Source organism: Dipodomys spectabilis, unplaced genomic scaffold (assembly GCF_019054845.1).
Source record: "Dipodomys spectabilis isolate Male_0828 unplaced genomic scaffold, ASM1905484v1 ptg000108l, whole genome shotgun sequence".
Lineage (NCBI taxonomy): Eukaryota > Metazoa > Chordata > Mammalia > Rodentia > Heteromyidae > Dipodomys > Dipodomys spectabilis.
Window position 1 is genome coordinate 21,383,299 of NW_024870785.1, and position 24,457 is coordinate 21,407,755.

The window sequence follows — 24,457 nt, forward strand, 5'->3', positions numbered from 1 at the left end:
TTACCCCAGGTAGACAAATCTGATAAACTCTAATTAATTAGAAAGAAGCTGGAAATGGAAGTGTGACTTAAGTAATAGAATACCAGCTGTGAACACAAGAGCTTGAGGGCCTGTTCTAGAACACATTAAAAAAATTCTGTCAGGATTGGTTCAAATGTCATTGTGTGTGTGTGTGTGTGTGTGTGTGTGTGTGTGTGTGTGTGTGTGTGTGTGTTTATGAGTCCCTGGATTCCCATAGCAGTGAATTTACCCATCTAGTATAGAACTCGTTATACTCTGACTTTTAGTAAAGTTAGATGCCTGGGAATATGGCTTTTAACTCTGCAGTGTGTTTATTTCTCCTTGTGTTCCTTTAGTGCCCAGCCCACTGTTGATATAAATGCTGACCAACTGATTTTGTTAAAACTTATGACAATATCGTCTTACCAATTAAAGTTAAGAGAACATGCTTGATAGTGCAATCAGACCCATTACTGAAAATAACTTTTCTTTGCAGATAATTTTATTTATTTGTTTATTTATTTTTACTGATCCTGGGGCCTGAACTCTGGGCATGAGCAATGTCCCTGAGCTCTTTTTTGCTCAATACCAGCGCTCTACCACTTGAGCCACAGTGTCAAGTTCCTGATTTTTTGAGTAGTTTATTGGAGATAAGAATCTCATGGGCCAGGCACTGTGACTCATGCCTGTAATCCTAGCTTCTGAGGGGGCTGAGATCTGAGGATCTCAAAGCCAACCCAGGCAGGAAAGTCCGTGACACTCTTATCTCCAAAAATCACTCAGAAAACCGAAGTGGCACTGTGGTTCAAGTGGTAGAATGCTAGCCTTGAGCTGAAGAGCTGAGGGACAGGGCCCAGGCCCAGAGTTCAAGCCACAAGACCAGGTTGGGGGTGTATGTGGGGTGGAGAGTCTCATGGAAGAATTCCTGTGTGTGTGCTGAGTCAAAAGATTACGCCTCAGAAAGCACAGAAGGGTAGAAAATATAGTGGCTTAGTTCAGCCTGCCACAGCCTTCCTATATCCTAGGCTAGTCTTCTCAGGTACTGGACATAGAATCTGTCATGTCTAACATGATGTGTCTTCCTCCTCCTCTCTTCCCCTTCTGCTGCTACTCCTCCTGCTTATCCTCTTCCTCCTTACCTGCCCCCTTTTCCTTCTCTTCTTCCCCCCCCCACTTCCTCTGCTGATCGTCCTTCTCCTCCTCTTCTCTTCTTCCTCCTCTTCTTCCTTCTTCTACCAAGTTGGCCAGAGAGAGTAAATATCAGAAAGGCTTTCATCAGACTGTCTTTTGAAGAAATAAATGACTAATTTGAGCAAGATTGCTAATACAATTTCAGTGTGTGGATTAACTACTTCATAAGGAAGGCAATTTGGCAATGTGTGCTCTGTTTTGAGACACATCCAAAGAGTTTTGAACAGCTCTCCAATCCTGGGTGGAAGGTCTGCCCTCAGGAGGAGGCTCTTACAGCACAGGAAGCTAAGACTACTTAAGGCTCCAGATTTTCATTTCAAGACTGGGGAATCGCCTGGCACCGCAATCCAAGTGCCTTGAATTAACAGGTGGAAGAGGACTGGGCTACAAAACAGCTTGAGTTTCTGCTTGCTGTAAATAGTTCCTGGTTTCCTAGTTTTCCTCCATTCATCATTCAAACCACAGTGTTTGAAAATAACTTCTAAGAAATAGCCAGCTAGAGTTCTAGGTATAAAAGATGCCATCTGTAGCTCAGGCTGACCTCTGACTTATGATCTTCCTGCTTCAGCTTCCTGAGTTCCGCTAGGACAGAGTGCATTACCACGCCTGGCTCAGAAACTTTATTTGAGAAAATATTTCAAACCTTCATCTTTTGCAACTTTTTTTGGAATTCCATGCTGGAAGTTATTCTGCCAACCAAGACTGCTTTTTGCTCCTGGTAAAAATTTTCAACACAACAAGCCAACACAACAAGGGAGCTAACCTCATAGCTTTATTAATAATAAAAAATAATAAAAGTCTAAATCTATGTCCAATGGAAACACTAAGAGTTGCTAATTGGCCTGTAAGGAAAGCCTTTTTTTTTTTTTTGTCAGTTGTGGGGCCTGGGAATTGTCCCTCAGCCCTTCAGCTCAAGGCTAGCATTCTACCACCAGAGCCACAGTGCCATTTCCGGTTTTCTGGTGGTTAATTGGAGATAAGAGTCTCACAGACTTTCCTGCTCAGGCTGGCTTTGAACCCTTAACCTCAGATCTCAGCCTCCTGAGTAGTTAGGATTACAGGTATGAGCTACTGGCGCCCAATTGGAAAGCTTTTTTTATAAATGCCAGTCCTGGGGCTTGAACTCAGGACCTGGATGCTGCTACATGAGTCACAAGCTATAATTCTGGGTTTTTTTTTTGGTTGTTGGTCATGGAGCCTGAACTCTGGGTCTGGGCATTGTCCCTCAGTTCTTCAGCTCAAGACTAACACTACCACTCAAGCCACAGCATCACTTCCGGCTTTTTCTGCTTATGTGGTGCTGAGGAATCGAACTCAGGCTTTGATACATGCAAGGCAAGCACTCTACCACTGAGCCACCTTCCCAGCCCCTTGTTTTTGTTTTTGAGATAAGAGTCTCACGTGATTCTCAGATATCAGCCTCTTGAGTAGCTAGGATTACAGGTATGAGCCACTGGCACCAAGTTAAAGTGCTTTCTGATGCCAGTAGCTCGAGGCTGTAATCGTAGAATTTAGGAGGCTGAGATCTGAGGATCTCAGTTCAAAGCCAGCTCAGGCTAGAAAGTCCCTGAGACTCTTATCTCCAATTTACCACCAAAAGGCCAGAAATAGCGCTGTGGCTTAAGTGGTGTAGTACCAGCCTTGAGCAAAATAAGCCAAATGAAAGTTCAAGACCCTGAGTTCAAGCCCTAGTACTGGTACACGTACACGTACATGTACACACACAAACACATGCACAAATTATGGTTTTAAAAGTTAATAAGGAGGTGTTTTAAGGCCAAATCCTTGGTCTTTTTAACTACTTAAATGCTTGGTTATTTGAAATGTGGCGATTTTTCCCCCTTTTCCCTCTTGCCTTTTAAAATGGCTCTGGGGTGTGTGTGTGTGTGTGTGTGTGTACACACTGGGGCTTAATTTAGGGCCTCACACTCTTTTTCGGCTTCCCCTTGAGCTATACCTCCACTTCTGGCTCCAGTCTTCCTCAGAACTCAGCCTCCTGCATAGCTAGGATTACAGGTGTGAGCTACTAGCATCCAGCTACTAATCCTTCTTAATGGGCATTACTGACACAGGCATTTGGAATAATTTGTGAAAAGAAGGGCAGGTTATTGTCTGAGCTATTTTAGAGTATATAATTGCAGACAACAGATCATGTTTTATAGTTATAGAACACAGTGTTTCAGTAATAAAAATTTATTGGTTTTATATTAGCATTCCTTATTAATATCATACAAAACTGTCTGAACTAAAAAATGTACACGGAGGGTAGTGGTTTCTAAACTTATATGGCTTATCGAATACTTCAATTGAAGAAAAAAAATTAATGAAGTCTATGCATTGTTTCTTTTTTGAAGGGAGGGGGGAAAACTCACCAGACACCTGAAAATAATTAATTTCTTAGTAGTAATTGCCTAGCATCAGATATAGAGGAGAGTGTGGTTTGATTTTGTTTTGTCTTACCAATTTTGGGGCTTGAATTCAGTACTGAGACTCTCATTTTGTTCAAAACTGGTGATCTTCCACTTGAGCCACACCTCCAGACAGTCTTGAGAACTTTTCTGCTCAGGCTAGTTTTGAATTTTGATCCTTCATTTCTCAAGCTTCCTGAGCAGCCAGGATTACAGGTACATGCTACAGGCTATTACTTGGTGGGAGTTATTTTTAATGGGTCCAGTGTCTGTTTGGGAAGGTGAAAATATCTACAGAGGGACACATGTTTTCATCCACACTTCACAATAGTGTGAGCATATATAACACCTCTGAACAGTAGCCATAAAATGGTTACAGTGGGATTTTTTTTTTTTTTGGTTAGTTGTGGGGCCTGAACTCTGGGCCTGGGCACTGTCCCTCAGCTCTTCAGCTCAAGGCTAGCGCTTTACCACTTGAGCCACAGCGCCATTTCTGGCTTTTTCTTCTTATGTGATGCTGAGGAATCGAACCCAGGGCCTCATGCATGCAAGACAAGCCCTCTACCACTGAGCCACCTTTCCAGCCCTTGGGAAATTTTTACATGTGCATTTTACTCCAATAAAAAGTGAAATAAGGGGCTGGGAAGGTGGTTCAGTGGTAGAGCGCTTGCCTTGCATGCCTGAGGCCCTGGGTTCAATTCCTCAGCACCACATAAGCAAAAAGAAAAAAGCTGGAAGTGGAGCTGTGGCTCAAGTGGTAGAGCGCTAGCCTTGAGCTGAAGAGCTGAGGGACAGCGCCCAGGCCCAGGGTTCAGGCCCCACGACTGGACCCCCCCCCCCCAAAAAAAAAAGTGAAATAAATTCATGTCTGCATAGTCAACAAACTATATTAGAAAATGCATAAAATTATGCACTTATATTTATTTCTCTAAATAGAACATTGCACAAAAATAGAATAACTAGGTGGGTGCTGGGGGCTCATTCCTAGCTACTCAGGAGGCTGAGTTCTGAGGATTATGGTTTGAAGCCAGTCCCGGCAGAAAAGTCTGTGAGACTCTTATCTCAAATTAACCACCAAAAAAGCCATAAGTGGAGCTGTGGCTCAAGTGGTAGAATGTTAGCCTTAAGCAAAAAAGCTCAAAACTGGGGAGAGAAGAGATGGCAGGGGAAAAACAAAGGAGGAGGTAACAATGCTCGATAGGAAATACACTCATTACCTTACTCATGTAACTGTACCCCCTCTGAAAAGTATCTTTACAATAAAAAAAATACACACACACACACACACACACACACACACACACACACAACAGCTTAAAGTTAGTGTCAGGCTATGAGTTCAAGTGGTATGAGTTAAAGGGCTGGCATACATGAGCAGATCACTAACAATCAATTTATAAAAACCCAAATAAATGAACTTATTAAAAATCCACTCTGATAGGCAATTTACATTGTACTAATATGACACTCAAAATAGAGGCTTAAGTTCCTTTTTTCAGTGGTAATGGGAGTTGAACTCAGGGCCTTATGCTTGCTAGGTAGGCATTCTACCAATTGAGCCATACTCCCAACACATTTTGCTTTAGTAATTATCATTACTTTTTTGTGCTAGTACTGGGGCTTGAACTTAGGGCTTCTTGCTCACACTTGGATTTTTCACTCATCACTGGTGTTCTATGACTTGAACCAGGCATCCAATCATAGTTTTTGCCGTGTATGTGTGTGTGTGTGTGTGTGTGTGTGTGTGTGTCCGTCGTGGGGCCTGATCTCTGGGCCTGGGTACTGTCCCTCAGCTCTTCAGCTCAAGGGTAGCGATCTATCACTTGAGCCACAGCGCTACTTTGGCTTTTCTGCTTATGTGGTGCTGAGGAATTGAACCCAGGGCCTCATGCATGTGAGGCAAGCATTCCACCACTGAGCCACCTTCCCAGCCCTTTGTTTTTGTTGGTTAACTGGAGATAAAATTCTCATGGCCTTTGCTGCCCAGGCTGGTTTAGAACCTTAATCCTCAGATCTCTGACTCCTTAATAGCTAGAATTATAGGTATGAGACAGCTTGTTTCAGTATTTTTCATATAGGGTCTTTTGCTCAGGATCAGCCTGAACCTTGAGTCCCCTATTTAAGCTTCCTGTTTGGCTGGGATGATAAACAAATACCACCATATCCAGTTTTTATTTGTTAAGACGGGGGTCTAATAAATTTTTTTTTTTTTTAAACCGAGGCTGTCCTCAACCCACAATTCTCCAAATTTCTACTTCTCCTAGTACAGGAGAGAATCATTATGCTTGGCAGTAAATTGAAATACCTAACAATTTTTAGTTGAAGAGAATGTTTTCTTTATACACTGATCTTTGATATGCACATATGCGCCCATTTTTTAACAATAAGGAAAATGAGGGCCAGATATAATTTGGCGAACTTAGTGTTGAAGATGCTTAACTTCAGATTTTTTTTAACTTTAAATCCAGTTCTCTGGTCTCTAGGTTGCCTAACTCTCTTGCTCCCTCCTCAAAGCCTTTAAATGGCTTGACCTTGCAATCAGACTAAAATCCAACTTTCCTTCTGTTTTTCAAGGCCTTGTAAGACTGAACTGTCTGCTTGGCCAACCTCACACTAGGCTTCTCCATGCAAAATGATTTCTCCAGGAGCATGGGACTTCACTCAGTTCTAACAGCCCATCTCCTACCTACCCCAGGTACTTCGCATAGCCCTGTCTTCTGCCTTATCAATCCCCATCCAGCCTGGCTGGCTCCTGCTTATGCTTCACATATGCCTACCTTTGACCACTCTGTTTTTTTCTTTCTTTCTTTTGATCCTGTTATTTGCTATCCCAGAATTCTTTTCATAAGCTTTATAGCCTGTTCCCTTCTCCAAATGTGAAGTATTTGCAGTTCACAGGACTGCAATGCTAAGAAGATAGATCTTTTCTGGTTCTCTCACCATGTCCCCTTCTGCTTGAGTTTCAAAACATGTTGACCAACTCAACTGAATACAACAAAGGAAATGAAGAAAATAAAATTGTACACTTGGTTGGTAAAAAAGATGAATACTTGTGCTGGAATTGAAATCAAAGGTTTTTTTTTTTGTGTGTGTGTTATGTGTGTATGTGTGCAGGTGGGCCCTGGTACTGGGGCCTGAGCACTTTTTCCATTTAAGAGTGGTGCTTGAGCCACAGCTCCACTTCAGCCTCTTGATGGCTAATCGGAAGTAAGAGTCTCATAGACTTTCCTGCCTAGGTTGGCTTTGCAACCATGATCCTCAGATCTCAGTCTTCTGAGTACCTAGAATTATTACAGGTTTGGGCCACCAGCACCCTGCATGCAGGGATTTGTAAGGTCATTCACTTATCCATGGCATAAGATCTAACAGTGATTGAGTGTTTTTAGGCATTTTGCTAAGCACAGTCGCGTATCCTATAGAATTTAACTCTCAGCATAACCCTGTCGGGGTAATCAGCCTTTATTAGCCTCATTTTTCAGAGGCAACTTGCCCGGAGCCATGACGGTGGAGGCAGTCGGGTTTAAGTAGGCCATATCCAATTAAATCAATGTAATGGATACCCTTGCGGTCAACAATAGGTGTTTTATCCACATACTTTGCAGAGACCCCCTTCCTCCCCCTTGAACTCCCCATGTTACCTGAATTATCTTGAAACAGAAACCTTAGGGGAGGGCTGCGAACTCCGGGGGGTGGGGGAGGGAGTTCCTGCAGAACACGCCAGGCAGAGGAGCCGCTAGCTCAGTCAGATCCCCGCTAGACCTGGTTAGGTCTCCGGGAGAATCGGACAAGGAAGGAAGAAACCAGGTCAACTGGCGTGCGCTGGATCCTCGTGCCTCGGGGTGGGGGAAAGCAGAAGGCACGAAACGCCCGGCCCACGCCCGCCAGGGGGCCCGGGATCTCCCCACCGAAGAGGGAAGCACTGCGCGTCAGCAGCCAGCACGACTCGGCCCCGCCCATCGCACAGGGCCCGCCCACCCACCAGGCCACGCCTATTCGAAGGGCGGTGCTTGGGAACCCTACGACGTCCCTCCACTCCCTAAACCCGCCCTCTCCCCGCCCACCTCAGGTCAGACTCGGCTGGTGATTGGTGTCCACAAGCGCGGGTTCCGCCCCCTGTCTTCCCGTCACTACCAAGATGGCGCCCGTGGTTGCCGCTGAGGCTCGCGAAGGAGGTGGAGGCAGCGGCGACCGCGCGGGGCGGGGGAGTCCCGTCTGACTGAGAAGTCAGGCCTGGGGGCTTGGCGGGCGGAGGTTCCGCGCGGGGCGGAGCGCCGGGTTTGCGGGGTGGGGAGGGGTGGGGGATGAGCTAAGCAGAGGCTCGGAGCGCCGCGGCATTCCACCCCCCTCGTGTCCCGCCGTCGCGCGGGAGGCACCCGGCGGCGCTCTCCGCGCTCGGCCCCGGGGGGGCCCTCCCCGGCCGCGAGGTGAGTACGGGGCAGGCGACGGCGCGGGCTGCCCGCCGCGGCGTGCGGAGCTGTCACCGCCGCGAGTGGTGAGCGCTGACAGCCGGGGCGGAGAGAGGGGCGCGGGGGTGGGGGCGGCGCGGGCGGCCGCGACCTCCCTCCCTCCCTCCTTCCCTCCCTCCCTCCCGGGGCTCGGCGCGCCCCGGGCTGGCGCGGCGGCGGGGCCGGGGCGCGGGACGCGCGCGTCTGCGTGTGGCGGCGGGCGGAGCGGGGGGGTGTGTGGGGGGGAAGACTCGGGTATTTTCCAGGCAGGTTATTATTATTATTATTATTATTATTATTCGCGTGGGCCTGGGGCTGTGGTTGTTCGGGGGTGGGGGGCGCGGGCGGGCCGGGGCAGCTCCCGGAGCTGGGATTGGGGTTTTATTTTTTTGACAAGCCCGTTACGTAAGTCGGAGGTGCTTTCCCGGAATCCCACCTGCTTGGGGAAAGGGGGTGTCGGAGGGGGGGGGAGCGGGTGGAGGGGGCGGAAGGTGGGACCGTGGTGGTGGTGGTGGTGGTGGTGATGATGGGTAGGTGGGCAGGAGCTTGTGGGGTAACCCAGGAACCCGGCGCCCGCTTTTCCTCCCAGCCTTTCCCTGGCCCGGGTGGCCGGTTCCGCGTGAGCTGGGCCCGGGTCCAAGTTGGCCACTGTTTAATTAATTAATTAATTTTTATAGGAGGGGGGGGCGGCGGCGGGGAGGGAAGGAAGGGGAAAGGGCGGGTGACAATTCTAGGTTACCACCATGCCCCTTTGGAAGTTTATCGATTTCGGGGGGGGGGGGGATGGGAGAGGGAGGAAAAGGCCGAAATTTTTTTTTTTAAACGTTTGTGATCCCCCCTCCCTCCCCTCAAAAAAATGTTCAGTCTCAGCGACAGCTTTTCATCAGCATCGTGCTTATTATAAATGACAGACGTGCTGGAAGATCTGTGTTGTGGTGGTGGTAGTGACGGTGGTTATTCCAGTGTGCTTTTAATTCAGACGTATGCTTGCTCACTCCTCTGGAGCCTTAGAGAGAGGGTGTGTGTGTGTGTGTGTGTGTGTGTGTGTGTGTGTGTGTGTGTGTGTGTGTGTGTGTGTGTGTGTGTGTGTGTGTGTGTGTGTGTGTGTGTGTGTGTGTGTGTGTGTGATAGGACAGTTATATTCTTGTTTGCAAATGCATCCGTCAACAGGCATGTATTTATTTGAGGAGAAAACGCGTGTCAGCTACCCAGAGACTTGTGAGGGCAGAAATTGTATTTGCTCTGTGAATATGGTATTCTTTAAAAATGGATTAATGCGTGTTAATGAAAGGAATGGCCCAAATGGGAAAGAAGCAGTCTTTCAATCACAAGCTGTTATTTGGTATGCATGTGGTTTCATTTTCTTCTCTGCCTTCCCCTGTTCTGCCTGGTCTTTTCCTTGGGGAAAGGAGGTTGGAGACACCTGTAAACACCATAGCCCTGGTTACACTAATCTACTGTAGTATATCAGAGATTATCATAAAAAGTAGTCTCTGTGTGTGGTGGTGGGGGACCCAAGATTGGGTAATAAGGAAGAATTCTTGAGCAAGTTTTGAGTTTATGGTAGATCTAGGAGTCAGCTTCTGCGATTCAGAATTTCTGAGCTGTTTGAACCCTGATTGAACTTACAATAAAAGATTGTATTTGGCTTCTTACATGGTAACTTTGTTTTGTTTGAGAGAGAAATAAACATTTTGGGCAACTTCGACTTCATTTCTATAATTTCCCTTTGAGCCATAGCTCTCAGTAGGAGTCCAGAATAATATATATCATCATAATTGTATGTCTATGTCCATAAACGTATATATGTATATATGATATGTGTTACATAATTTTCTTTTTCTGAATAATAGACACAAACCTATTTCACTGTGGAAGTTTATAAGAATTTGCTTGTTAGGGATGTTAATTGATCTTGACACCAACTCAATCTTGGGAACAAAAGAGTAAATTTTAGGGTTCAAGGTGTGGCTCAGATAGTAAATTTTGGCCTGAATTTTAAACCTTTGTACACAAGTTTACACTTCTGAAATTTAGTGAAGCTATGCAAATTTCATGAGGACCTGGAAGCTGGTACTGATTTGTTTTGAACTTTAACACATGAAACTACAACTAGTTTAAATAGTTATTGATTCTTAAGTTCCTGGAGTAACTTGAGTAATTCTTAGTGTGACTGGAAGCTATAAGAAGAAAAGGACAGAGTGCATTCTATTCATTTGTACAAAGCATAATAAAATTATAGCATTATAGTAAAAATGTATTTGTATTCTACTTAACCATGGAAATCTAGCTTTCATAAGCATTGATACAGATAGAGATAATTATTAATAAAATTCTATGCTGTTCTTATTTATGATCGTGACTTCTTCTTGTATGTAGAAAACCTAAGTGGCTGTAGCAGGAAAATGGGCCTGCTATTCTTGCTTTCTCTGATGTTGGAGACTTATCTGTGAGGACTTTTCCTTTTCCTCCCAGAGGTAGAAGAGAGTGACAAAGTAAAAGTTGATCCATTTTTTCTTTATTATTTGTCTGTTTGCTTTTTTGATGCTCTAGATTGATTGTTTATTATTCAGTAGAATTGGTAGGATGAGATGAAGGGAGTCCTCTATAATTATCACTTTCAATTCTAAAAGAGTAATGTGAAACTTTACGTTTAAGAAGACATTAATTTATATAATGTGTTATTACCATAGTGAAAAAAATTGAGATGGGGTCTTGTTATGGAGCCCAGGCTAGCCCCAGTGCTGCTTAATATAGGTACATGCCACCAGACCCAGTTCAATTATTTTTCTTATATAAATGATGTTTAAAAACTTCTAATGGTTATATGAGAAAAAAAAAAAAACCCTGAAAATCCAAATAACCATTGCTGCAGCAAGTAAGCTACCTTACAGATCATTGTTAAAGCAAACCCAACTCAATATGGTGCATATTTGCTCTGTGCAATAAGAATAGCAGCTGGCAATTTGAGGGAAGGCATCCTCCTGATTGCCAGCTCGTGTATAGATATTTTGCATCAGTGCACATTGCTTCTTTCCAACCCCTTATTTGCGGTCTGTACTAAACTGTTCTGTGTTGACAGTGCCACCTATTGATGGGCTTTCTCTCCCGACTCCACTTATTACTTCATCAGTCACTAAACTGTAGCCAATATTTTGCTAGTTACTGAGGATACAATGGTGAATGAGACATGATTTCTGTCCTCAAACTGCCTAAGAATGTTTTTTTCTCCTTTGTGAGCCATCATCGTACAATGTGTACTTTACCTTTCCACTTCTACTGCTAAATACTCAACTATCTTTTTCTTGTAACTCTCTTAGTGGGAAAACATGTTTTGAGTTACAAGAAATTTTCAAAAAAATTTTGGACTATCAAATGATTATAGGCTAGGGAATTAAAAAAAACTATATCTATGTATATCTATGTATATATATCTATGGCTGTTATTGCTATTTTAAAAAATGTGTGGCCCTTCCTGAGTTCCTTTTGTTAAAAATCACAAAGAGAAAGATTATCACAAAAGAAACAAAGAAAAGTATCATTGGCATTTTTCTGTTAGGACTATACTTTATTTTCACTATCAATAATGAGTCATCAAAATGAGTTAAGTGTATAGTACGTAAGAGATACTCTTTCTGGTATACTTTGCTAAAACCTGTCTCCCTCCCTCTTTTCTCTTTTACCTTTTTTGCAAGGGGGTTATATTTTGACACGTCCACATATGCATACAATATACCTTGATCTATGTAAAATTAATTTTCCGTATGTATGTTACAACATACATATGTATTTACATATAAACTGTATATTACATGGAGTATATGTATTATGTATATACACACAGTTTGGCTGTTTTTATTTTAAATACACTTCAACTTAAATTTCTTTTTTATGTGTGTGCATGCCTGTCCTGAGGCTTGAACTTGGGCCTGGCCACTGTCCCTGAACTTTTTTGCTTAATGCTAGCATAGCACTCTTACCACTTGAGCTACAGTTCCATTTCTAGCTTTTTTTGGTGATTACTTTGAGATGTGTCTCAGGGACTTTTTGGCCTGGGCTGGCTTTGAACTGTGATCCTCAGATCTTAGCCTCCTGAGTTGGTAAGATTACAGGTGTGAGCTACTGGCACCTAGCCTTCATTTTCTTTTTGTGGCAGGTTTTTTTGTTTTGTTTGAGACAAGCTCTTGCTGTGTAGCTCAGGATGGCCTTGAACTTGCCTCCTCCTGAGTGTTGATATTACAGGTATATGCCACTATGCTTGGATGTCAACATTGTTTGTGAATGATAATTATTTATGCTTTTCTGTTTTTTTTTTTTTTTTTGACTCAGGGTATTATTATGTAGCCCAGGTGGGTCTAACTCTGGATTCACAGAGTACTGGACTTTCTTGTTTCACCTTGCCTGGTGAAACGAGGATTTTTCTTTGTTGTTGTTGTTGTTTTCTTTGGTTTTGGGAAGGAAAAGGGGGACAGAAATGGAGGGACAAAGGGTGAACAAATGCAGCAGTGATACTCAGTAGATTCTATATTGAAAATGAACTGTACAACTTGTGGGGGGGGGACAGAAGGGAAAAACTGAGAGAGAGCAAGGGAAGGGGTGACATTGTCCAAAAAAAAAATGTACTCATTATCTGACATATAACTGTAACCCCTCTGTACATCACCTTTATAATAACAATTAAAAAATTAAAAATACATATCTTATCCCCCCTGAGCTGCAGCTATAGCTATGTACCACAACATACTTATTTGTGTCTGTATGAAACTGAATATGAGTTATGCTGATGTCTTAGACTCTAGTTCAGGATCACATGGTTCTTTTTCTTTTTCTTTTTTTTTTTTGGTGGTACTGGAGTTTGAACCTTGAACGCAAGGTTTTCATGCTTTCTGGGTAGATGCTCTACTACTGAGCTACCCCCTCCCATCTAATTTCTTCTAGTTTTATCCTCTTTCTTACCCATACCTCCATTTTGAAAAATGAGGGGCATAGGTCTTATTATCTGACATTTACTTTTTTGTTCAATCATATTATACATGTATTATAATTTAAGGTTAACCTTGGCTGGGTGCTGGTGGCTGTAATCCTAGCTGGAAGCTGAGCTCTGAAGATCACATGATTCAAAGCCAGCCCAGGCAGGAAAGTCCATGAGGCTCTTCTCTCCAGTTAACCACAAAAAAAGCTGTGGCTTAATTAGTAGAGTGCTAGCTTTGAGCAGAAAAGCTCATTGTCAGTGCGGAGGCCCTGAGTTCAAGCCCCAAGGCTGGCACACACACACAACCCCCCCCTTCCCCCCCCCAAAAAAAGTTAACCTTGTACCTCCATGAGAAACGACCATACCAAGTAGAGCAGGGTTTATTATATGCAGGGCCTGGGCATTGTCCCTTGTTTTTTTGCTCAAGGCTAGAGCCCTACCACTTAAGCCACAGCTCCATTACTGGCATTTTTGGTGGATAATTAGAGATGAGTCTCTTGGATTTGGTGCCCAGGCTGTCTTAGAATTGATCCTGGGGTTGGGAATTTAGCTCATTGGAAGACACTTGCCAAACAAGTGCAAAGCCCTGAGTTTGGTTCTCAGCTCTGCAAGATAGAGAAAAAGAACTGAGACCTTCAGATCTCATCCTTGTAATTAGCTAGGATTACAGGTGTGAGCCACCAGCACCTGGCTGTATTTCTAATTGTTGGTGCTGATCCTGAAGCTTGAATTCTGGGCCCCAGTGCTATCCCTAAGTTTTTTGCTCAAGGCTAGCACTCTACCACTTGAACACAGCTCCATTTTTTGCCTTACTTGTGGTTTATTGGAGAGAAGAGTCTCATGGACTTTTCTGCCTGGGCTGGCTTTGAATCATGATCCTTAGATCTCAGCCTCCTAAGCAGCTAGGATTACAGATGTCATACACTGGCACCAGGTTCTGCATTTGTTGTTTTTGATAATGTCATGGCAAATTGGCCATTAGTCTTTTCTTTCTAGTAGCTCCAACATTTGGCATCTTGACCCACATTTGAAATTAACATTAATGATAATTAGTCTTTCTCAATTATACTAAATAATTAGTTGCTTATTTAAAGCCCAGCATAGTTTAGTTACTTGTAATACTGCTGGGACTCTAGGAATATCTTAAGCTTCATTTAGTCTGTGCTGTAGTGTTTAACCAGCCTTTCCTGGGATGGATGAAGGCATGAGGGGTTGTATTTTGGGGAGTGGGAGTGGGGGGAAGAGGAAATGAACTGAAGCATGTTGTAGAGAAGGGATAAACAGGAAGCAGAATGAGAAAATTGTAAAATGTTCCAGTTACCTCTGAGCACAATATTCCCTCACTATCTGATTTTAAATGAATACTCAGAATATTAGGCAGTCTTGATCAAATGTAATTTCAGTAAGTAATTTCTAGCAGCAATGTCATTAAAAATGATCAATTTCTGTGTGAGACTTGTTTTCCCAAAGTGATTTTTTTGGTAGTTTAATTTTCCTAAACCTTGCAGTTTAGTTTTCCTAAACTTTCCCTTTTACCATAGATTTAACATTTCTCATTTTGTTCTGAATGCCAGAAGTCTATATAATGTTGGAATATTTGATATTACTGTTTATTTTTATCTCTGAATTTATTACAGTTTTTAAAGTGTGAATTGCCAAAGGTAACTTTTCCTTATTAACCAAAATAAAAGAAAAATGGAAAATCTAATTAATATATCAGTCTTGTTAATGCTGTATAATGACTACACTACTGGGAAATGCATCTTAGCACTAAATATTTTAGTTGAGGATGTTGAAGTATTATGTTTTTAAGAGAAATAGATACAAATAGATGGAGAAGAACTATATGATAGTTTGGCTTATTCCATAGGACTGGCTATTATCAACAGAAAAGTTGTACCTCACCTTCCATAGTTCAAATTATAGTGTTATTATTTTTCTTTAAAAATTATTTAAATAAGGCCTGTACCTTAACCTTTCACTTTTTCCCTGAATACTAGATATTTGTAATAGTGTTTTACTTGTGTGTGTGTGTGTGTGTGTGTGTGTGCACACATATGTGCATGCCAGTCCTGGGACTTGAATTTTAGGGCCTGGTTTCTGTCCCTGAGTTTTTCATTCAAGGCTAGCCCTCTATCACTTGAATCATAGCCCACTTTTTAGCCTTTTAGTGACTAATTGGAGATAAGAGTCTCACACGCAGACTGTCCTGACCAGGCTGGCTTTGAATCACGATCCTAACATCTTAGCCTCTTGAGGAGCTAAGATCACAGGTGTGAGCCACCAGCACCCAGCTTCATTCTTATTTATTGGTCTTTTGTGGTGTTGGGAATCAAACCTGGGGCCTTGTGCCTGGTGGACAAGTACTACATCCCAGCCCTGTAATAGTATTTTACTTATATTGAAGTTGGACTTAATGGATATTGTTTGAACTGTTGTGGTTGATGAGTATTAAAGAATGAAGATATTAGTTTGGATGCAGTTTTTTAAAATCATTTTTTAAAAATTCCTAGTACATCAATTTTATTCTTGTTGTCATTTTTGTTTCTCTATTGAAATTCCCTAATTATGCATTTGGTCCATTTTTTTCCTTCATAGCCTTTATTCTGTTAACTAAGTTTTTTTGTTTGTTTTTGTGCCAATCCTGGGGCTTGAACTCAAAGCCGGGTACTATGCCTGAGCTTTGATGCTCAAGACTAGCACTTTACCACTTGAGCCACAGCTCCACTTCTGCCTTTTTTCGGTGCTTTTTGTACTTTCCTGCCAGGCTGGCTCAGAACAGAGGTCTTCAGCTCTCAGCCTCCTAAGATTACAGGCATGAGCCACCAGCGCCTAGCCTAACAGCTATTTTAAGTATCCCTTTAATTACTACTAATCAGGATCACCTTAAATCTGGTTGTGATGCTTCTATTTTGTAAAGCGTTTTAAAGGTTTGTTTTTTTTTTTCAACTAGGGTTTAAATTCAGAGCCTTTTGTTTACTAGGCAGATACTCCAGCACTTGAGCCATGTCTCTAGCCCTTTTATGCTTTAGTTATGTTTTTTAGATAGGAGCTCCCACTTTTTGCCTGGGATTGACCTCCAATTTCTGTTCTCCTGCCTATGCTTCCTGTAAAACTGGGATTACAGGCATGTACTGCTTGGCTTTTTTGTTGAGATGAGGGTCTTCCTAATTTTTTGGCTTAGGCTGGCTTTGCCTCAAACCACCATCCTCCTGATCTCCACTTGCCACATAGCTGGGCCTTCAGACATGTGCCGTGGGGCTTATTAAGCATGGGGCTTATTCACAAAAGGGAATCAAGGATTAGGATATTGAATATTTCATAATAACTAATGATAGAAACGTAGTCAAACACTGTATAAGGCAGTGGTATCAGGAAGAAAACTTTTCAGTAACCCTGTTTTCTTTCTGAGGTCATGATATGGGGAGACTAAGGATGCAGAGTGATGTTCAGGATGTAGAGTGTTAACAAAAGTGCTTTTTTATATGTGTGTCAGTGCCAGGGCTAATACTATGGTCTTATGCTCTTGTTCAACTTTCTTGGGCATATCTAAAACCATCTGAGCCATACCTTTAGTCTGGCATTTTGCTGGTTAATTGGACACTTTTCTGCCTGGACTAGATTTGAACCATGATCCTCAGATATTGGTCTCCTGAGTAGCTAGAATTATAAGGGCAAGCCACCTTCCAGCTTGGGTTGTTTTTGTTTGCAGCACTAGGGATTGAACCCAGGTTCTTTCTAGCTACATCATAAGCCCTCAGGGACACTATGATTTTTCTGATTCTTACTACTGTTCACTTGATTTTTCTTTGTCTTTTACCACTGTGCATGGCTCACTATATCTCCACCCCCTATGCCCCTTATTGCTGGGATTGAACCCAGGGCCTTGTACATGCTAGGCAAACAAACCTCTTCACCATTTGAGCTGCACTGTTTTTTTGTGTTTTTTTTTTTGTTTTGTTTTAGCTTAATTTATTTTTTAATCTTTAAATAGTTGCACAAAGGGGTTTCAGTTCACCATGGCAATTTATGTACAATGTATGCAGTGCTTCTTGATCAATGTCACCCCCTCCATCATTCTTCCCCCCCATCTATCCAAAGTTTACCCATCCCCTTCTGTTTTGTATTTGAGACAGTCTCAGTACTGTCTTTGCTCAGGCTGCCCTCAAACTTGTGATCCTTCTACCTCTGCCTCCTGAGCAGTTGAGTTTACAGGAATGAGTCACCACACCTGGCTGAATGTCTAAAACTCTTAAATTTATATGTTGGCTCATGGTTATGTGATCTCATTCTAAGCCCCTGGGAGGAGATCCAATTTGAGGCAAATATCTGTCTGGTACAGTCAGCTGTGGCTGATGAAACTAAGGTTTCATAGAACATGATTCTCTGTTTTTGTGGGAGAGGAGTAGATACAGGACACATAGCTAGCTTCCTGAGGACATGATGTATGCGAATAGATATTCTAAAAAGTGGCAATTACAAAAAGGACACTGGACAATGATTTTTTTTTAAATGAAAAAGATCTCTCACTAACATTGTATAAAGCAACGAATTTAAATTATTTCGTTCCCAATCTATAGGTGATTATTGTGAAAGTAAAAACTAATGAGGGTCAGGCGCCGGTGTTTCATGCCTGTAATCCTAGCTACTAAGGAGGCTGAGATCTGAAGATCGCAGTTCACAAGCCAGCCTGGGCAGGAAAATCTGTGAGATTCTTATCACCAATAAACCACTGAGAAAACCGGAAATGACACTGTAGCTCAACTGGTAGAGCGCTTGCCTTGAGCTGAAGAGCTGAGGGACAGCATGCCCAGGCCTAGAGTTCAAGCCCCATGACCAACAACAACAACAGAAAGAACACACAAAACCTAATAGAGGTAATTTTTAGCTTCTTCACACGGAACTGCACACACAGAACACAGACATTTGAGCAATATTATTTTATGAATAATATATGTTGATTATATCGTCTTTTTTTCCCCATTGGAGTCCAGGACTTGAACTCACAATCTGATGCTTTATGCTCATTGGTACCTCCAACTCTGATTATACTTTCTTTAATATTGTATTAATAACACTTAAAAAATCTTTGAGGTTGGGCCGGGAAAGGGTCTCAGTGGTAGAGTGCTTGCCTTGCATGCATGAGGCCCTGGGTTCGATTCCTCAGCACCACATAAGCAAAAAGAAAAAAAAGCCGGAAGTGGCACTGTGGCTCAAGTGGTAGAGCGCTAGCCTTGAGCTGAAGAGCTGAGGGACAGCGCCCAGGTCCAGAGTTTAGGCCCCACAACCGGACCAAAAAAAAAAGAAAAAAAAATCTTTGAGGTAGAATCTTGCTGAACAGGCTAGCCTTGGAACTTGAAGTCTTCCTGTCTGCCTCTCAAGGGTTGAAATGACAGGTTTGCACCTCTCTCTAGCCCTCCCTGGCAAACTGTTATTTATTTAGCAAACATTAACTGACTGCCTATTCTCTGCCATGAACTGTATTAAACCACGTATTTATAAAGATAGAATTATAACATTTCCTATTCTCAAAGGTAGATGTTCAGAAGAATAGATGTCCAAAGAAATAATTACAACATTACTGTGACAATTATGTTAGAGTATGTGTAGGATACTCTTGAAGCAGAGAGAATAGCAATCTCTCTTGGGGATAGGAGTGGGGAACTTTCCAAAAACAGCTCTCAAGTATTTCCCTGGAGTTGGCCATTTGAATAGGAGTAGGTATTTTGATAAGAGGGACTGAATTTGAATTTGCAAAGGTAGCCTAGAGTTGTATAAAGGTATTAAGTGAATTTTTCACAACATTCATGTTATTGAAATAAATCAAAACTTTTTTTTTTTAAATCTGACCTTCACAGGGTAATAAGTACTGCTTTATTCAAAATACAGACTTTAAAATTCCCAACTCATTTATTCTCTAACTTTGATATTACTTTTGGGAATGAGTTGCCATTAATCACTTGCTTCTAGAGACTTCTTTATCAAGACTTTAGTTGAGGTTGTGATTTTTTCTTTTTAAGCACAGATCCTCATGTAATGAATGACTGAAAAGGGTAGAGCTTATAAAACTTTCATATAGGGACTAGGAAGGTGGCTCAGCAGTAGAGTGCTTGCCTTGAATATATGAGGCCCTGGGTTCAATTCCTCAGCAACACATAAGCAGAAAAAGCTGGAAGTGGCACTATGGCTCGAGGTAGAGTAATAGCCTCGAGCTGAAGAGCTGAAGGACAGTGCCCAGGCCCAGAGTTCAGGCCCCACAACTGACAAAACAAAAACAAAAAAACTCTCATATAAACGCAAGCAAACAGTAAAAACACACAATATTAGTCTAACTTTTTTTTTTTTTTTGTCGGTCATGGGGCTTGAACTCTGGGGCTGGGCACTGTCCCTTAGCTCTTCAGCTCAAAGCTAGCACTCTACCACTTGAATCACAGCTCCACTTGCGGCTTTCTGAGTGGTTTATTGGAGAGAAGAGTCTCACTGACTTTCCTGTCTGGGCTGGCTTTGAACCTTGATCCTCAGATCTCAGCCTCCTTAGTAGCTAGGATTACAGGCATGAGCCACCTGTGCCCAGCTAGTCTAACATAATTTTAAAGGCTGAGTTCTAAAATAGTTTATATTAATGCTGCAGTTCTGTAATTTTAGAGGGAAAAAAAAAACCCTATGTGTACATGTTATAGATGTGGGGGGGAGGGTATACTAGTTCCTTGTGCTTATGTAGCCAGCAGGTCCTCCACCCTTTTCCCTTTTTTATCTTTTGGGACAATCTTACTTTGTAGTTATGGCAGCCTAGAACTTGAAATCTTGACTTTCTCCCAGTACTGGAATTATAAGTGTGAATCACCATACCTAACCCATTAAAACTATTTTACATAATTATTTTTCCCTGCTCTTAAGTGAAATTTATATAGACAATTGGCAGTGTGCTTTGAGCTTCACTACTCTGATCACTTGACTGACACATTTACTTCTCTTTTCAGTTCCTTTATCCACTCATTCATGATTCCGACTCTACCCCATCACAAATAACTAAGCATAAAACAAAACAAACAACCTCTCCCACAGAAGTCCAGGTTGACTATTCTTAGAAACAAAGTGAGAAGAGAAGGGAAGCATTTGGAGCCAGCATGGTGGTAGTGAAAGAAAATGTCTGTCTGTGTTTCAAACATGAAGTTCATTTTTTTTATAGCAAACTCAAAAATGCCACCATTGTCACCAAGGTGGCAAATCATGACTGTTTCTGCCCTTCTACAAGTGAGTCTACTTTTTTTTTTCTTGTCAATCCTTGAAATATGCTTCTCCAGCTTTGAAGTATATTCAACTGTGCTGAATTCATTTGTCTGACTTGTCTTTTCCTGTAAGGCAGAGTCATGCCTTTTTGTCTTCATTGCCATTGCCTGCTGCAGAGCCCAAGACATGATAGGGGTACCACTTTAGGATTTTTCATTGCAGACAACAGTAAACTGGTTATTTGATGCAAAAGACAATGAATTTATTGGGAGAATATTAGTTAGCTTATGGAAGAAGACTGGAAAAGCAGACTCAGAAACAAAACTCATGGCTAGACCTTGGTCAGAGTAAATAGCTATAGCCTTATTGGTTATCTTTTTCCTGCTTAAGACTCCATTGATGCCACTGGATGATGCTATTGTTGGAATATTGCCACTGGGGACTGCATCTCACTGACCTATGAATGAGTTGGCTTTTTAGTTGTTTGCTTATAAATAACAGAAAATTGATTTTGCTCAGTTTTAGATGGTGAAAGTCCATGATCATAGTTGCAGCATGGTCAAGTTATGATGAAGCCCCTTTTGGGCAGACTGCCAGTTTCTTGTTGGAAATGGTCCTAGGCATGAATTTTAAACTGTCTTTACAACTTTAGTGCTAAGATTCCAATTCTCTGTGAATGCGTTTAATTCATTAGTCGATGTGCCTGGTCCCAAATGAGCAAGTACCTGTTTTAGCTTCTGTAATTGGTTCTTAGGATCCAAGTCTTTCTAAACACATGTGTGTTAGATTCTCTAAAGATAAGGAAGGAGCTAGTTCATTTGCTAGGCACTAAAAAAAAAAATTGACACAGTAAACTTCTTTTTGGTCGGTCGTGGGGCTTGAAGTCTTGGCCTGGGCACTGTCCCTCAGCTCTTCAGCACAAGGCTAGTGGGGCTTGAAGTCTTGGCCTGGGCACTGTCCCTCAGCTCTTCAGCTCAAGGCTAGTGCTCTACCTCTTGAACCATAGCGCCATTTCCAGTTTTCTGGTGGTTAATTGGAGATGAGAGTCTCCCAGACGTTCCTGCCCAGGCTTGCTTTGAACCATGATCCTCAGATATCAGCCCTCCTGATTAGCTAGAATTACAGGCCTGAGCCACTGGCACCTGGCAATAAAAATAAGCAAAATCAGCAGATACAGGTTTCAAAAATGTGTACCTTACTATTTAATTTTTTTTTTTTTTTGCCAGTCCTGGGGCTTGAACTCAGGGCCTGGCACTGTCCATGAGCTTCTTTAGTTCAAGGCTACCACTCCATCACTTGAGCCACAGTGCCACTTCTGGCTTTTTCTGTTTATGTGGTACTGAGGAACGGAACCCAGTGCTTCATGCATGCTAGGCAAATACTCTACTAAGCTACATTCTCAGCCTAATTCTTTAAATCATGTTCCTTAAAATTAAAGCTTTCTGATACCCTGTTTACAGTACCTGGACACAGGCTTATTTGATTATCTAATAGCCTAACAGTGGGTGGAACTAGGATTTGAATATAGCCAAAACTACGTTTTTAGTTATTATATAGTTGTGATCATCAATGAATAAAAACAGAAATGGCAAACCAATGTTTTTATTTTATTTTATTTTATTTTAAAATTTTATTTTATTGTAAAGCTACTATACAGAGGGTTACAGTTACATGAGTGAGGTAATGAGTATACTTCCTCTTGAACATTGTTACCCCCTCCATTGTTTTCCCCCCAAACCAATGTTTTTAGAGAACTCAAAGGAGTTTTGTATGTGTGTTGTGTGTGCATGCATGCAAGTATGGAGGTTTGAGCTCAAGGTCTCACAGTCTTACTTAGCTTTTTCGACTCAGGGCTATCACTCTACCACTTGAGCCACACCTCTACTTCTGATGTCTTGCTGGTTAATTAGGTAAGAGTGTCTCAGATTTGTTTTCCCTAAATTCTCAGATTGCAGCTGCCTGATTAGCTAGGATTATAGGTGTGAGCCATTGGTGCTTGGATAGAAGGATATTTTTACTTACTAATTTTTTAAAAAAAAATTTATTTCTAAGCCATCTTACCTATCAAGTATAAGATATTATTACACCGTTTTGGGAAATTGACATGTTTGTAGGGTTATTCTTAGGTATTTTTGATCATGTACATTTATGTGTCAAAAGATATATAATTTGTACACATGTTACAGTCACTTTATAGTAGCATAACATTGGAAATAAGCCAAATGTTTATCAACAATAGAATGGATAACTAAGTTGCGTAAGATTTAAAATGGTCATTTTTTAAATGAAAGACTATATAGCATTGGAAATTAACATTCTATGAATATTGAGTGTATGAGTATGGGTAAGTCTCAAAACTTTGCAAACTGCAAAAAGTAAAAACAAAAATAATAAGTGAGAGTCTCCATGTTTCACTTAGAATTTAGAGAAGTTCTCTTTGAAAATGTTGGGTTGTTTGTGTATGGGTCTTGTAGTACTAGTAATACTGGCTTCCTGAGCAGGGAAGTTATGTTCACTTTGTGAGAATTCTTGGAGTACTATTCTTTCTCTTTATGTATTATACTAAAAACAAAACAAAAACCCAACAACCCCACCTTAGTGTGGACTAGCTTTTAAGAGCATGGCAAGTGAATTGCTCAAGTTGTGTGCAAAGTTTTATCTAAATATTTGTATATATTTGTATACATATTTTAGAAGAAAGAATACCTAGCATGAATCAGATTGTGACAGAGTTTCATGACCCAAAGAAAGTTAAGACTCACAGCACCAAATTCTGCATGTTCATAAAGATGTAAATTCAGAAATGTATTGTGGGTAGGTTGTTGTTATTATTATTATTATTATTTTATAAGGAATTAAGTCCTTGCCTCTAAGAAAAAGGACCATCCCTTCAAGCTTTTCTTTGATTTTCCTTTTTTCTTTTTTTGGTCGGTTGTGGGGCTTGAACTCTGGGGTTGGGCGCCATCCCTGCGCTCTTCAGCTCAAGGCAAGTGCTCTACCACTTGCGCCACAGCGCCACTTCGGTTTTCTGATAGGTTTATTGGAGATAAGAGTCTCAAGGACTTTCCTGCCTGGTCTGGCTTTGAACCATGATCCTCAGATCTCAGCCTCCTGAGTACAGGTGTGAACCCGGCTTCATACCTTTAAGCTTTTCAAGGCTTTTGCTTTTACAGTCTCTTTCTCTCCTTTATTCTCAACTCTCTTTACTGAATGTCTGCTATTGGTGTACATCCTTTAATTTCACTCATTGTTTTGGGAAAGCTGTCTATTGATTCCATATCTTCTACCAATACCATTCCAGTTACCTTTCTTATCAAAATTCCTCCTAAGTATTATTTATATTTCCTCACCTCCCATTTTGTCTCTAGCGCATTCCAGTTGGACTGTCTTTCATTCTAACATTTTATCGAAAAGAATGTTCTCAACTTTATGCTAGTTTGAGCTTTACTAAAACCAGTGATTAAATATGTCTTTGGGAGGAAGAGAGGATCTTAGATATAGGCAATTAATTTAATCATAGTTCTCATTTTATCATCTACTATTATTGGCCCATTTGGAACTAGCTTTAATTACATTTTATGCCTCTCAGTTCCTCATTTTCACTCCTGTTCCCTTTCCTTCGTAGCTACTCATTTTAATATATTCGATAAATGCTATTTTGCTGCAGATACCTTATGTTCCTTTACTATTTTCATTCAACATTCAATTTAAAGAATTTATGTTTCAGTGTTTTCTAGCTGTTTCATTGCTTCCCTATCATTTTAGCCACAACCCAAGCCTTTTTTGCTATATAGTATTCAGCCATATCTGCCACATTTAAAAATTAATCTTTTAGGATAGCTCTGTTCATCATTCATTCAATAAATATTGACCATATACTATTCACCAAATGCTGTTCTATGTGCTGTTTACACAACAGTGAATAAAACAGAAAAATACTACTCTCGTGGAATTTGCATGTCGAGAGAAAGAAACAAATGAATAAAGTACATGGTATGTTTGGAAGATGCTAAGATGGAAAAATTAAAACTGGAATGGAGAGAATGTTATATAGACATTTAAAAATATATATATCATGGCTAGGAATGTGAATTAGTGGTAGAGTGCTTGCCTAATATGCATGAAGCCTTGGGTTCAATTCCTCAGTGTGCCACATACACAGAAAAAGCCAGAAGTGGCACTGTGGCTCAAGTGGTAGACTGCTAACCTAG

At 41.5% G+C, this 24,457-nt stretch overlaps 1 protein-coding gene across 5 annotated transcripts in view; it reads left to right on the forward strand.

Annotated features, from left to right (window-relative positions):
• The first annotated feature begins 7,875 nt into the window (after nucleotides 1-7,875).
• Dennd4a (DENN domain containing 4A) overlaps nucleotides 7,876-24,457 on the forward strand; it is a 115,050-nt gene continuing 98,468 nt past the window's right edge. For 4 of the 5 annotated variants that reach the window (XM_042687404.1, XM_042687408.1, XM_042687407.1 and 1 more), the window contains exon 1: nucleotides 7,877-8,023. The gene's annotated coding sequence lies outside the window, so the exon portion shown is untranslated. Of the gene's footprint in view, nucleotides 8,024-24,457 lie in introns of all 5 variants that reach the window. The other variant, XM_042687406.1, reaches the window with a different exon arrangement.